General features: G+C 42.9%; 1 protein-coding gene across 6 annotated transcripts in view; it reads right to left on the reverse strand.

Moving 5' to 3' along the window:
* Nucleotides 1-12,846, reverse strand: part of SETX (senataxin) — an 88,925-nt gene extending 76,079 nt beyond the window's left edge. For 3 of the 6 annotated variants that reach the window (XM_082400661.1, XM_082400657.1, XM_082400658.1), the window contains exons 1-2: nucleotides 12,689-12,846; nucleotides 11,713-11,829 (exon numbers count right to left, since the gene is read on the reverse strand). The gene's annotated coding sequence lies outside the window, so the exon portion shown is untranslated. Of the gene's footprint in view, nucleotides 1-11,712; nucleotides 11,830-11,886; nucleotides 12,235-12,688 lie in introns of all 6 variants that reach the window. The other 3 variants (XM_082400659.1, XM_082400660.1, XM_082400656.1) reach the window with 3 other exon arrangements.
* Between the last annotated feature and the right edge of the window lie 1,141 nt (nucleotides 12,847-13,987).

Here is a 13,987-nt window from a genome sequence, read left to right on the forward strand (position 1 = left end):
CCACCCACTGGAGTGAAGGTTCTGAGCCCCATGTCAGGCTTCCCAACCTGGAGGTCCGGCAACAGGAGGAGGAATTCCTAGAGAATCAGACTTTGAAGGCTAGCAGGATTTGATTGCAGGACTTCAACAGGACTAGGGGAAACAGAGACTCCACTCTTGGAGGGCACACACAAAGTAGTGTGCACACTGGGACCCAGGGGAAGGAGCAGTGACCCCATAGGAGACTGAATCAGACCAACCTGCTAGTGTTGGAAGGTCTCCTGCAGAGGCAGGGGGGGTGGCTGTGGCTCACTGTGGGGACAAGGACACTGGCGGCAGAAGTTCTGGGAAGTACTCCTTGGCGGGAGCCCTCCCAGAGTCCACCATTGGCCCCACCAAAGAGCCGGGTAGGCTCCAGTGCTGGGTCGCCTCAGGCCTAACAACCAACAGGGAGGGAACCCAGCCCCACCCATCAGCAGACAAGCAGATTAGTTTTATTGAGCTCTGCCCACCAGAGCAACACCCAGCTCTACCCACCACCAGTCCCTCCCATCAGGAAGCCTGCACAAGCCTCTTAGATAGCCTCAGCCACCAGAGGGCAGACAGCAGAAGCAAGAAGAACTACAATTCTGCAGCCTGTGGAAGGAAAGCCATATTCACAGAAAGACAGACAAAATGAAAAGGCAGAGTACTTTGTACCAGATGAAGGAACAAAATAAAACCCCAGAAAAACAACTAAATGAAGTGGAGATAGGCAACCTTCCAGAAAAAGAATTCAGAAAAATGATAGTGAAGATGATCCAGGACCTTGGAAAAAGAATGGAGACAAAGATCGAGAGAAGATGCAAGAAATGTTTAACAAAGACATACAAGAATTAAAGAAAAAAACACCTAGAAGAACTAAGAACAAACAGAGATGAACAATACAATAACTGAAATGAAAAATACACTAGAAGGAATCAATAGCAGAGTAACTGAGTCAGAAGAACGGATAAGTGACCTGGAAGACAGAATGGTGGAATTCACTGCCACGGAACAGACTAAAGAAAAAAGAACAAAAAGAAATGATGACAGCCTAAGAGACCTCTGGGACAACATTAAACGCAACAACATTTGCATTACAGGGTCCCAGAAGGAGGAGAGAGAGAAAGGACCCAAGAAAATATTTGAAGAGATTATAGTCGAAAACTTCCCTAACATGGGAAAGGAAATAGCCACCCAAGTCCAGGAAGCGCAGAGAGTCCCAGGCAAGATAAACCCAAGGAGAAACACGCCAAGACACATAGTAATCAAACTGACAAAAATTAAAGACAAAGAAACATTACTGAAAGCAACAAGGGAAAAATGACAACATACAAGGGAACTCCCATAAGGTTAACAGCTGATTTCTCAGCAGAAACTCTACAAGCCAGAAGGGAGTGGCACGATATATTTAAAGTGATGAAAGGGAAGAACCTACAACCAAGATTACTCTACCCGGCAAGGATCTCATTCAGATTCAACAGAGAAATCAAAAGCTTTACATACAAGCAAAAGCTAAGGGGCTTCCCTGGTGGCGCAGTGGTTGAGAATCTGCCTGCCAATGCAGGGGACACGGGTTCGAGCCCCGGTCTGGGAGGATCCCACATGCCGCGGAGCAACTAGGCCCGTGAGCCACAATTACTGAGCCTGCGCGTCTGGAGCCTGTGCTCCGCAACAAGAGAGGCCGCGATAGTGAGAGGCCCGCGCACCGCGATGAAGAGTGGCCCCCGCTTGCCGCAACTGGAGAAAGTCCTCGCACAGAAACGAAGACCCAACACAGCCATAAATAAATAAATAAATTTAAAAAAGAAAGAAAAATCATGAAGGTCCAAACCCTTAAAAAAAAAAAAAAAAAAAAAAAGCTAAGAGAATTCAGCACCACCAAACCAGCCCTACAACAAACACTAAAGAAACTTCTCTAAGTGGGAAACACGAAAGAAAACGATCTACAAAAACAAACCCATAACAATTAAGAAAATGGTCATAGGAACATACATATCAATAATTACCTTGAACGTAAATGGATTAAATGCTCCAACCAAAAGACACAGGCTTGCTGAATGGATACAAAAACAAGACCCATATATATGCTGTCTACAAGAGACTCACTTCAGACCTAGGGACACATACAGACTGAAAGTGAGGGGATGGAAAAAGATATTCCATGCAAATGGAAATCAAAAGAAAGCTGGAATAGCAATACTCATATCAGATAAAATAGACTTTAAAATGAAGACTGTTACAAGACACAAGGAAGGATGCTACACAGTGATCAAGGGATCAATCCAAAAAGAAGATATAACAATTATAAATATATATGAACCCAAAATAGGAGCACTTCAATACATAAGGCAACTGCTAACAGCTATAAAAGAGGAAATCAACAGTAAGACAATAATAGTGGGGGACTTTTAACACCTCACTTACACCAATGGACAGATCATCCAGACAGAAAATGAATAAGGAAACACAAGCTTTAAATGACACAACAGGGGTTTCCTGGTGGCACAGTGGTTGAGAATCCACCTGCCAATGCAGGGGACACGGGTTCGAGCCCTGGTCCGGGAAGATCCCACATGCCGCAGAGCAACGAAGCCCATGCGCCACAACTACTGAGCCTGTGCTCTAGAGCCCGTGCGCCACAACTACTGAACCTGTGCTCTAGAGCCTGTGAGCCACAACTACTGAGCCCACGTGCCGCAACTACTGAAGCCCGCGCGCCTGAAGCCCGCACACTGCAACAAAGAGTAGCCCCCGCTCACCGCAACTAGAGAAAACCCGTGCGCAGCAGCAAAGACCCAACACAGCCAAAAATTAAAAAATAAAATAAATTTAAAAAAAAATGACACAACAGACCAGACAGATTTAATTGATATTTATAGGACATTCCACCCAAAAACAGCAGATTACACTTTCTTCTCCAGTGCACACGGAACATTCTCCAGGATAGATCATATCTTGGGTCACAAATCAAGCCTCAATAAATTTAAGAAAATTGAAATCATAACAAGCATCTTTTCTGACCACAACGCTATGAGATTAGAAATCAATTACAGCGAAAAAAACATAAAAAACACCAACACACGGAGGCTAAACAATACGTTACTAAATAACCAAGAGATCACTGAAGAAATCAAAGAGGAAATCAAAAAATACCTAGAGACAAATGACAACGAAAACACGATGACCCAAAACCTACGGGAGGACTTCCCTGGTGGCACAGTGGTTAAGTATCCCCCTGCCAATGCAGGGGACATGGGTTAGAGCTCTGGTCCGGGAAGATCCCACATGCTGTGGAGCAACTAAGCCCGTGCACCACAACTACTGAGCCTGAGCTCTAGAGCCCACGAGCCACAACTACTGAGCCCACATGCCACAACTACTGAAGCCCACGTGCCTAGAGCCCATGCTCCGCAACAAGAGAAGCCACCGCAATGAGAAGCTCGCGCACCGCAACGAAGAGTAGACCCCACTCGCCGCAACTAGAGAAAGCCTGCACGCAGCAACAAAGACCCAACGCAGCCAAAAATAAATAAATTAATTTTTAAAAACCCAAAAACCTATGGGATGCAGCAAAAGCCGTTCTAAGAGGGAAGTTTAGAGCAATACAAGCCTACCCCAAGAAACAAGAAAAATCTCAAATAAACAATCTAACCTTACACCTAAAGGAACTAGAGAAAGAACAAACAAAACCCAAAGTTAGTAGAGGGAAAGAAATCATAAAGACCAGAGCAGAAATAAATGAAATAGAAACAAAGAAAACAATAGCAAAGATCAATAAAACTAAAAGCTGGTTCTTTGAGAAGATAAACAAAATTGATAAACCTTTAGCCAGACTCATCAAGAAAAAGAGGGAGAGGACTCAAATCAATAAAATTAAAAGTGAAAAAGGAGAAGTTACAATGGACACCACAGAAATACAAAGCATCCTAAGAGACTACTACAAGCAACTCTATGCCATAAAATGGACAACCTGGAAGAAATGGACAAATTCTTAGAAAGGTATAACCTTCCAAGACTGAACCAGGAAGAAATAGAAAATATGAACAGACCAATCACAAGTAATGAAATTGAAAGTGTGATTAAAAATCTTCCAACAAACAAAGTCCAGGACCTGGGCTTCCCTGGTGGTGCAGTGGTTGAGAATCTGCCTGCCAATGCAGGGGACACGGGTTCGAGCCCTGGTCTGGGAAGATCCCACGTGCCGCGGAGCAGGTGGGCCTGTGAGCCACAATTACTTGAGCCTGCGCGTCTGGAGCCTGTGCTCCGCAACAAGAGAGGCCGCGATAGTGAGAGGCCCGCGCACCGTGATGAAGAGTGGCCCCCGCTTGTCACAACTAGAGAAAGCCCTCGCACAGAAACGAAGACCCAACACAGCCATAAATAAATAAATAAATACTTAAAAAAAAAAAAGTCCAGGACCAGATGGCTTCACAGGTGAATTCTACCAAACATTTAGAGAAGAGCTAACACCTATCCTTCTCATAATCTTCCAAAAATTTGCAGAGGAAGGAACACTGCCAAACTCATTCTATGAGGCCACCACCACCCTGATACCAAAACCAGACAAAGATACTACAAAAAAAGAAAATTACAGACCAATATCACTGATGAATATAGATGCAAAAATCCTCAACAAAACACTAGCAAACAGAATCCAACAACACATTAAAAGGATCATACACCATAATCAAGGGGGATTTATCCCAGGGATGCAAGGATTCTTCAATATATGCAAATCAATCAATCTGATACACCATATTAACAAACGAAGAATAAAAACCATATGACCATCTCAATAGATGCAGAAAAAGCTTTTTGACAAAATTCAGCACCATTTATGATAAAAACTCCAGAAAGTGGGCATAGAGGGAACCTAGCTCAACATAATAAAGGCCATATACGACAAACCCACAGCAAACATCATTCTCAATGGTGAAAAACTGAAAGCATTTCCTCTAAGATCAGGAACAAGACAAGGATGTCCACTCTCACCACTATTATTCAACATAGTTTTGGAAGTCCTAGCCACAGCAATCAGAGAAGAAAAAGAAATAAAAGGAATACAAATTGGAAAAGAAGAAGTAAAACTGTCACTGTTTGCAGATGACATGATACGATACATAGAGAATCCTAAAGATGCCACCAGAAAACTACTAGAGCTAATCAATGAATTTGGTAAAGCTGCAGGATACAAAATTAAAGCACAGAAATCTCTTGCATTCCTATACACTAACAACAAAAGATCAGAAAGAGAAATAAAGGAAACAATCCCATTCACCATTGAAACAAAAAGAATAAAATACCTAGGAATAAACCTACCTAAGGAGGTAGAAGACCTGTACTCAGAAATCTATAAGACACTGATGAAAGAAATCAAAGATGACACAAACAGATGGAGAGATATACCATGTTCTTGCATTGGAGGAATCAATATTGTGAAAATGACTATACTACCCAAAGCAATCTACAGATTCAATGCAATCCCTATCAAATTACCAGTGGCATTTTTTACAGAACTAGAACAAAAAATCTTAAAATCTGTACGGAGACACAAAAGACCCCGAATAGCCAAAGCAGTCTTGAGGGAAAAAAACGGAGCTGGAGGAATCAGCCTCCCTGACTTCAGACTATACTACAAAGCTACAGTAATCAAGACAATATGGTACTGGCACCAAAACAGAAATATAGATCAATGGAACAGAATAGAAAGCCCAGAGATAAACTCATGCACCTATGGTCAACTAATCTATGACAAAGGAGGCAAGGATACACAATGGAGAAAAGACAGTCTCTTCAATAAGTGGTGCTGGGAAAACTAGACAGCTACATGTAAAAGGATGAAATTAGAACACTCCCTAACACCTTACACAAAAATAAACTCAAGATGGATTAGAGACCTAAATGTAAGACCAGACACTATAAAACTCTTAGAGGAAAACATAGGAAGAACACTCTTTGACATAAATCACAGCAAGATTTTTTTTGATCCACCTCCTAGAGTAACGGAAATAAAAACAAAAATAAACAAATGGGACCTATTAAAAGCTTTTGCAAAGCAAAGGAAACTACAATACGAAAAGACAACCCTCAGAATGGGAGAAAATATTTGCAAACGAATCAATGGACAAAGGATTAATCTCCAAAATATATAAACAGCTCAAGCAGCTCAATATTAAAAAAAACAAACAACCCAATCAAAAAATGGGCAGAAGACTGTTAAACAGACGTTTCTCCAAAGAAGACATACAGCCGGCCAAGAAGCGCATGAAAAGCTGCTCAACATCATTAATTATTAGAGAAATGCAAATCAAAACTAAATGAGGTATCACCTCACAGCAGTTAGAATGGGCATCAACAGAAAATCTACAAACAACAAATGCTGGAGAGGGTGTGGAGAAAAGGGAACCCTCTTGCACTGTTGGTGGGAATGTAAATTGATACAGCCACTATGGAGAACAGTACAGAGATTCCTTAAAAAACTAAAAATAGAATTACCATGTGACCCAGCAATCCCACTACTGGGCATATACCCACAGAAAACCATAATTCAAAAAGACACATACACCCCAATGTTCACTGCAGCACTATTTACAATAGCTAGGTCATGGAAGCAACCTAAATGCCCATTAACAGACAAATGGATAAAGAAGATGTGGTACATATATACAGTGGAATATTACTCAGCCATACAAAGGAACAAAATTGGGTCATTTGTAGAAACGTGGATGGATCTAGAGACTGTCATACAGAGTGAAGTAAGTCAGAAAGAGAAAGACAAATATCGTATATTAACGCATATATGTGGAACCTAGAAAAATGGTACAGGTGAACCGGTTTGCAGGGCAGAAACAGAGACACAGATGTAGAGAACAAACGTATGGACACCAAGGGGGGAAAGTGGTGGGGGTTGGTGGTGGTGGTGGTGGAATGAATTGGGAGATTGGGATTGACATATATACACTAATACGTATAAAACAGATAACTAATAAGAACCTGCTGTATAAAAAATAAATAAAATTTAAAAATTTTTAAGAGAAATTAACTTCCCAAATCCTAGCAGTCTCAAAGAGAGCAAAGTAGCAAGTTGGTACCAGGAAAGGAGAGGAAATCCCAAGAATCAAATGTGTCAAAGGTTTGAAGGAAAATACACGAGTCAAGTTTATCAGAACCGCAGATGGCATGAAACGGAGGATTAGCAAAATAGGGTGGAAGCCAAAATCCAAAGAGATCTCCAATTCTAATGAGGTGGAATAAAAGCAAGCTAAGATGCCACTAAATGCATATAAAAGCAAATAGAAAGCTCACTGTCAGTAAGCAGTGTATTGTGGCTAAAGAAAAAGCAAATGTTTTGCAATGAAATAAACAAGAGGCTGGAGCAGGAAAAATACAAGTGAGCCTGGAGCATCTTAACAGGAACAGAAACAAAGTGCTCAAAATACAAAAGGATGGGGGCGTGTCAAAGGGACATATTAGCCACCAACCTGAAAGAGCTCCCAGTGGCCAAAGCTGAAACAATCTGAGTAACAAAATAATGTAATATTGGATTATAACCCACAGTATAAATATACATGAATCCATACTGATACAAATGAATGAATAAACAAATGTGGGGGAAGGAACAAACTTTCCTTATAGAAGAACCGCAAATAATGTATACAGATACTCCCCATTCCAGGAAGTGGAGCTTAATCCCACTCTACGTTGAGTGAGGGCTGGACTTGGTGAAACACTTCCAAATAAGAAAGTATGCAAAGTGAAAATCACACTTACAGTGGAGACACCTGGCAAACACAACCTCAAATCAAGTGATCAAGGTTAACATCACCAGTGGTTAAGTCGTGTTGGTAACCCCTGACACAATGCGATGAGGCAGGAACTTCAACTCTGCAGTATGCTTCCCCAAACCCACAACCCCAGTCTATTCATGCGAAAAACATCAGACAAACTCAAGGTATTATCCAAACAGCTATTAGCCAGTCTTCGACAAAAAAGAAGAAAAACCACACCCATGGGAAATCGAACCAAGTGTTCTATCATATGAAAACATTTTATTGGGAATTGGGCCAGGAAATTACCCAACAAAACCGATCTTGAAAACTTGACCTTCATTATCTAATGAATGTATATCAGCCTAATGGGAAAAAAGTTACAAACCCGACTGTAAACCCAATGAAGTTCATTTCCTAACTGGATGAACCTAATCCACGCATTCTCATCAGGTGTGACATCATCCTCAAGGAGATGAAAACCGGTTAGTGGAACACATCCTACTCTTTTTTACGTATAAAGCACAGGTATATGTACATTACGTAAAGAAGTATATACTATATTGGTGGTATTAAAATTCATGAGAAATTAATAGGAAAGAAATGTCTTAAACGTTTCCTTTCAGAGAGGGAGAAGGGACAATAAAAGGTTAAGAAACATGACCCAAGTCATTGAATACTTGGGTACAGAAACTTGACAATGTTAAGTTTTTGAATGCATTATCACCCAAAAATTCAGAGTGCATACTAAGCTCTGCTAATGGGAAATTGATCACATCTTGACAGAATTTATAATTTCTGTATAATCAAAAACATGTATTTGTCTTGTGAACTGGTTTTTTAAATTCATTAAATATTAACTGTATACTTTCTTCATGCTTCTGAAAAGAATTTAGGGCAGCTTTCAACATTAAAGTATAAAGAAAAAGACATTTTAGACGGCAATTTAAAAAGAGAGAGAAATCAAAACTTATTTAGAAGAAATTTAATTTCACTAAGTCCTAATTTAGGAGCTTCCTGAAAAGTAGAGCAGAAAGATAACATGAGTTACACAGTCCTCGTGTGAAAAATAAAAAAAGTAATATGCTAGTTCAGCTGCAGAGTCTAGCCCTTTCCCAACACTAACTCTAATTCAATTACATTTTTTAAGGGTGCTGCAAACTAGGGAATACAAAGTAACAGAATGGACACTATGTTTCTGCAGAATATAAATTTCACTCAAAGAACTTCTTATACTTGAAAAGCCAGTAATATAATACCAGGAAGTTAAAAGTCTGCAGAAGCTGTGTTTTTCCAGTGATGTAATCTAATTCAATAAGTTTCACCCTTCTAGATGATCCAAGAACAGAAAATGAAACTTATGGGAGATTTCTCAAACATCAATTGTTTCAAGCTTGACTTGAGCAGGAAACAAGACTGCAGTCAATTGAAACTTTGAAAAAATTAAGGTACTGAAGTACAAATAAAATGTTGTATACTTTAAAATAATTATTAACAGAGAAGTTACCAAAATAAACCTTCTAGTAAAAAAATTATGGAGTCTGCTTTTTATTTCACTCACTCAGAGAGTGAGCCTACTTCCACACTCCAGAAAGCAAAACTAAATTTTCTCAAAGTAGATAGGAGTTAGTGCCATATAACAGATAAGTGCCATGGAATTTAGAATACAGAGAGCACAGTGCTATAGCACATCAACAATAGAAACATGTTTCCATAGTTCCTCTCAAAAGGCCATAAATGGGTGTGGTTATGTTCCTAAAACTAAAATCATCATTGGCCTGATAGCTAAGCCCAAAAAATCTGAACAGGGTATACTGAAATTTTTCTTTTAAGGGAAAACTGCTGGTAGATGACTATGAATCCTGCACATTTTTGCACAATTCAGTTCTTCTGGAGGACAGTTTTGTTAATTTCATCAGTGTTGCTTGGAATCATTACTGAACCACAAATGGGGGAGTCCAGGGAATCCTCAAGCTGCATGACAGAAATAAGAGCGGCTCCTGTGCATCAAAGAGACAGTTGATTTGCCAATAACACAGGATGCTTCACCAGAGGCATAACTGTAACTTTCTATTGACTTATCCAGGGGATATCATTTCTCAATAATAGCTGGCCAGAAACTTCAAATAACAATCACTTTCTTCTACCCATCCTAGCTAAACTTTTTGAAAATTTATTTATTTATTTATTTTAAACTTCTTCGCAATTGCTTTTATTTTTTTCCTCGGCCATGCTGAGTGGCTCGAGGGATCTTAGTTTAGATCCCCGACGAGCGATTGAACCCGGGCCACGGCTGTGAAAGCGCCTAGTCCTAACCACTGGACCACCAGGGAACTCCCCTTGAAAAAATAATTTAGATTCACTTCTTTAGCTCCTTTGCACTCTGGCTTCTACCTTATGCTTCACTGTATGTTTTCACAGAAGTCCCTAATAATCTCTTTAATACCAAATCCAATAGATTCTTTACTGGACTCCTCTAAAGCATATGAAACTGCTAACCATGTATTCCTTAGCTACGACGACACGCCATTCTTCTCTCACTTCCTCTACCCAACCCCCGTAATCATCTGTTCCTTTTCCCCCTGCTTCATATAGAAATTTCCAAAGGTTTGTCCTCAGGACTCTATCCCTTCATTCAATATCCTCTTTGTGGGTGACAATTCAACCTATTTCTTCAACTACTATTTATAATGAAGCTTCCCAAAGACTGAGAATGTAGGTAAAACTCAATGCAATGTTTAATTGTGTTTCAGCTACTCAATAAATGATAGCCTAGCCTAGAATTCCACAAAGATATACAGCTGCCCTTCAGTATCTGCAGGGGATTGGTTCCAGGAGTCCCCCCCATGCATACCAAAACCTGCAGATGCTCAAGTCCCTTCCATAAAATAGTGCAGTACAGGGAACACAGGTGGCCCTCTATGTCCACAGATGGGAAACCCAAAGATATGGAAGGCTGACCGTACTCAATATCCAACTGTATAGTGAATCTATACTCACTTGACAGTTGCCTCAAAGTAAACAGGACCAGAACAGAACAAAGTCCTTCCCGTAAATCTGTTATCTGTCCTGTATTCTCTATATCCATGGTATTACCATGACTTCACTTTTCAAACCAGTAACCTGTGAATTCTCCTATACTCTCCCCCCTTAGCCCCCATCCCTACAAGTTCCATAGAGTCTACCACCTTGATTATATCTGTACTTTACTCTCAGTGAGACTGCCATTGCCTTAGTTCAATACGTTTTCATTATTTGTCTGGATTACAGAAGAAACCTAAATGATCTGCCTCTTGTTTGATCCACCATCAATTCTTCCTCCAAAATGCTGCCAAAGGCCAAAGCAAAAACCAGACTCTAAAAGCACAAATGACTCCTCTACCTTTGGCCAATGAAATTAAAATGTCTGACCTCACCACACAAGGCTCTCCACGACCTGGCTTCAGCATCATCTCTTGCCATTCCCCCTCACTTGCTCTTCCTAAAATGCTTCCTGGTGTTTGGCATTACCTGCCTTTATGGAAGCTCTTCCATCTGCCTTGATCACCTACCCTGCGTACTTTTGCCTGGTTCTTAACCCTGAATGCGCATCAGACTCACCAAAGGAGCTTGGGGAAAAAAAAAAAAAAAAGCAAAGCAGATGGTGAGATACCACTGATAAAATTCAGATTCGTTCTAAAAAACACTCCACCAGTAAGTCTGATAAAAAGCCAGATTTGGGTGACTTCCCTGGTGGTCCAGGGGGTAAGACTCTGCACTCCCAATGCAGGGGGCCGGGGTTCGATCCCTGGTCGGGGAACTAGATCCCCCATGCATGCCGCAACTAAGAGTTCGCATGCCACAACTAAGGAGCCCGCCTGCCTCAACTAAGACCCAATGCAACCAAATAAATAATTAAAAAATTTAAAAATTTACAATTAAAAAAACAACAACAAATAATTACCTGGGGTAATGGCCTACAGAGAAGTGATCCTCTCAGTCGAGATTCCTGGGTTTATTTGAGAATGGGTGAGGATCTGCATTTATATATACCCAGACTCTGGCCCCCAAAAGAACATTTCTGAAAAAGCAGAACAAAACAAAACTGAGGAAGTGGTTTTTAGACTCGCTCTCTCACCTGGGTTTCACATCGATCCTTATAAAGTAGAACCAAATATAACCATTTGATGACAGAGCTCAAGCTCCCAGAGGTTAGACAACGTGCCTGTGGGTCTACAAGGAACGAAGAAACAGAGCAACTGCCATTCTGACTCCACAGGGGGAGTGGCTCCACGGGAGACCTCGTCCCCACGCTGGAGACAGCGAGGCACTTTGTCAGAAAGTCCAATTAGCAGGTGAGTTCAGCCCTAGGATCGTCAGTAGCTAACATCTCTGCCGCTTTAACTGACCAGCCGTGGGTTCTTCTCCCTTCGAGCCTCGTGCCCGGTTCCTTCTGGGCCACACGGGTCTTGGCACATCGTCGCTCCTGGAAAGTGGGGAGGACGGCAAAGGCCCCTCTGGCTGGCTGTCAGCGCTCCATCGCCTTCAGGTGGGGCAGGGAGGGCTCGGGTGGCCATTCGGGAGGGGCACACTCTCCAAAGGCACGAACCCCAACAGGAGGAAGCAGGGGGCGCCGAGCGGACAGAGACTTTCTGTAGCGAGACACCCCACTCACTCCCACCGAAACTACGCAGCGCCCAGACTCGGAAAAGCTCACACGGGACGGCAGTGCAGACGACGCGAAGGGAGAGGACCGGAGGGCGGCCCATCGGACGCCGCGGGGAGGCTCCCGTCTCGGGCGCCGCAACTCTCCTGAGGGACGCGGCCGAGCTCGCGCCGCCCCTCCCCCACCCGCCCGGGCCTCACGCGCTGCGACGGTTACGCCGCGCGCGCTTCCACGTTCACCGGTCCTGCAGCCGCGAGTCCGCCGCTCTCCTCACCTGTCTCGGCCTCCCGCCGGCCGCTAGCCAGCTTCCGCCTTCATGCCTCGACTCTACAGTCGGCCGAGAACGGAAGTGCGGGCGCGCGTCCGGGCACCTCCGTCCGCAACAGACCACCCAACCCGAGGAAGCCGCGAGCGCAGGCCCCGCCCTCTGCGCGGCGACGGCCGTCTGCAGGCCCCGCCCCGGCCGCCGCTTTCTTGTTTTGGTGCCCCGAGGGGCGGGGCGTGGGAAGAGACACGCCCAGGCTCCGCCGGGAGGCCGGGAAGCCCGGCGTGGCGTCACTTCCGGGCTCCCGGGGCCGACCAATCAGAAGCGTCCGTGAGGGGCGGGGGCGGGGGGAAAACTTGAGGCTGAGCTTCGACCGCGGCCTCGCCCAGGATTTCTGCGAGTAGTGGCCGCTCCCCGACGCGCACACCCCGAGCGACCTGGACGCCTACCCTGCTGTCTTTTCCGTTCAGTCCTTTTTCTTCTCTTTTCGACGCCTCAGGAGTTTCAGCAGGCGGTGTTACGGGTTGCGAAGGAATTTGTTTTCTCTTTAGATTTCCTTTAAAGACCTAAAATATATGTAATCAACACGTACTTTGGGGGAAACAAATATATACTTTGTATTATAGAAAAGGGATACATTAAGTATTGGAAAGAAAAAACAGTACAGAATATAACAGTAAAACCCCCTGGGAAGCCTACCCATTTTTTTTTTTTTTTAACGCTTACTACTGACTTCGACGACGCGGCGTCACCGCTAGCTTATACTCTAATACAGGAGACAGAAAAACGAAACAATTACTAGTTCTGATCAAGGCTCTAAAGGAAAGCAGAGGCTGAGATAGGCCCGATCCAGACAGGTCAGCCAGCGACGATCTTACCGAGCAGAATCCTAACCGAAGAATGAGAAGAGGCGAGCCAGGGAGGAAGGGGGGAAGGGTCCTGGTGAGGAACTTTCCAGAAAGAGGGCGTGGCTTATCGGAAAGCCCCGATGCCCGTTATGGAAATTTGCCCGTTATGGAAATTTAACAATCCGAGAGCGAGGCAAAGACCGTTATTCTCGTTTCTAGATTTTTCTCTGCCCAGTGGACTGTGTTGGCCAAATTCAAATCCAGTGTTTAAATACGAAAGTTACAAAACTGTGCAGAACTATATTGCACTATAAATTGTGTAGGTATCCTTTTAAAAAAAATATTAATACTTTTGAAAAATAGGGATCTGGCTGGCTATTGAAAAAAAAAAAAAACTTTTTTTGAAAGAGAAGATGGAAAAAAAATCACCGGAATCTCTGTTTCCCTGAGATAACCATTT

Source organism: Balaenoptera borealis (genome assembly GCF_965194805.1).
Source record: "Balaenoptera borealis genome assembly, chromosome: 8".
Classification (NCBI taxonomy): Eukaryota; Metazoa; Chordata; class Mammalia; order Artiodactyla; family Balaenopteridae; genus Balaenoptera; species Balaenoptera borealis.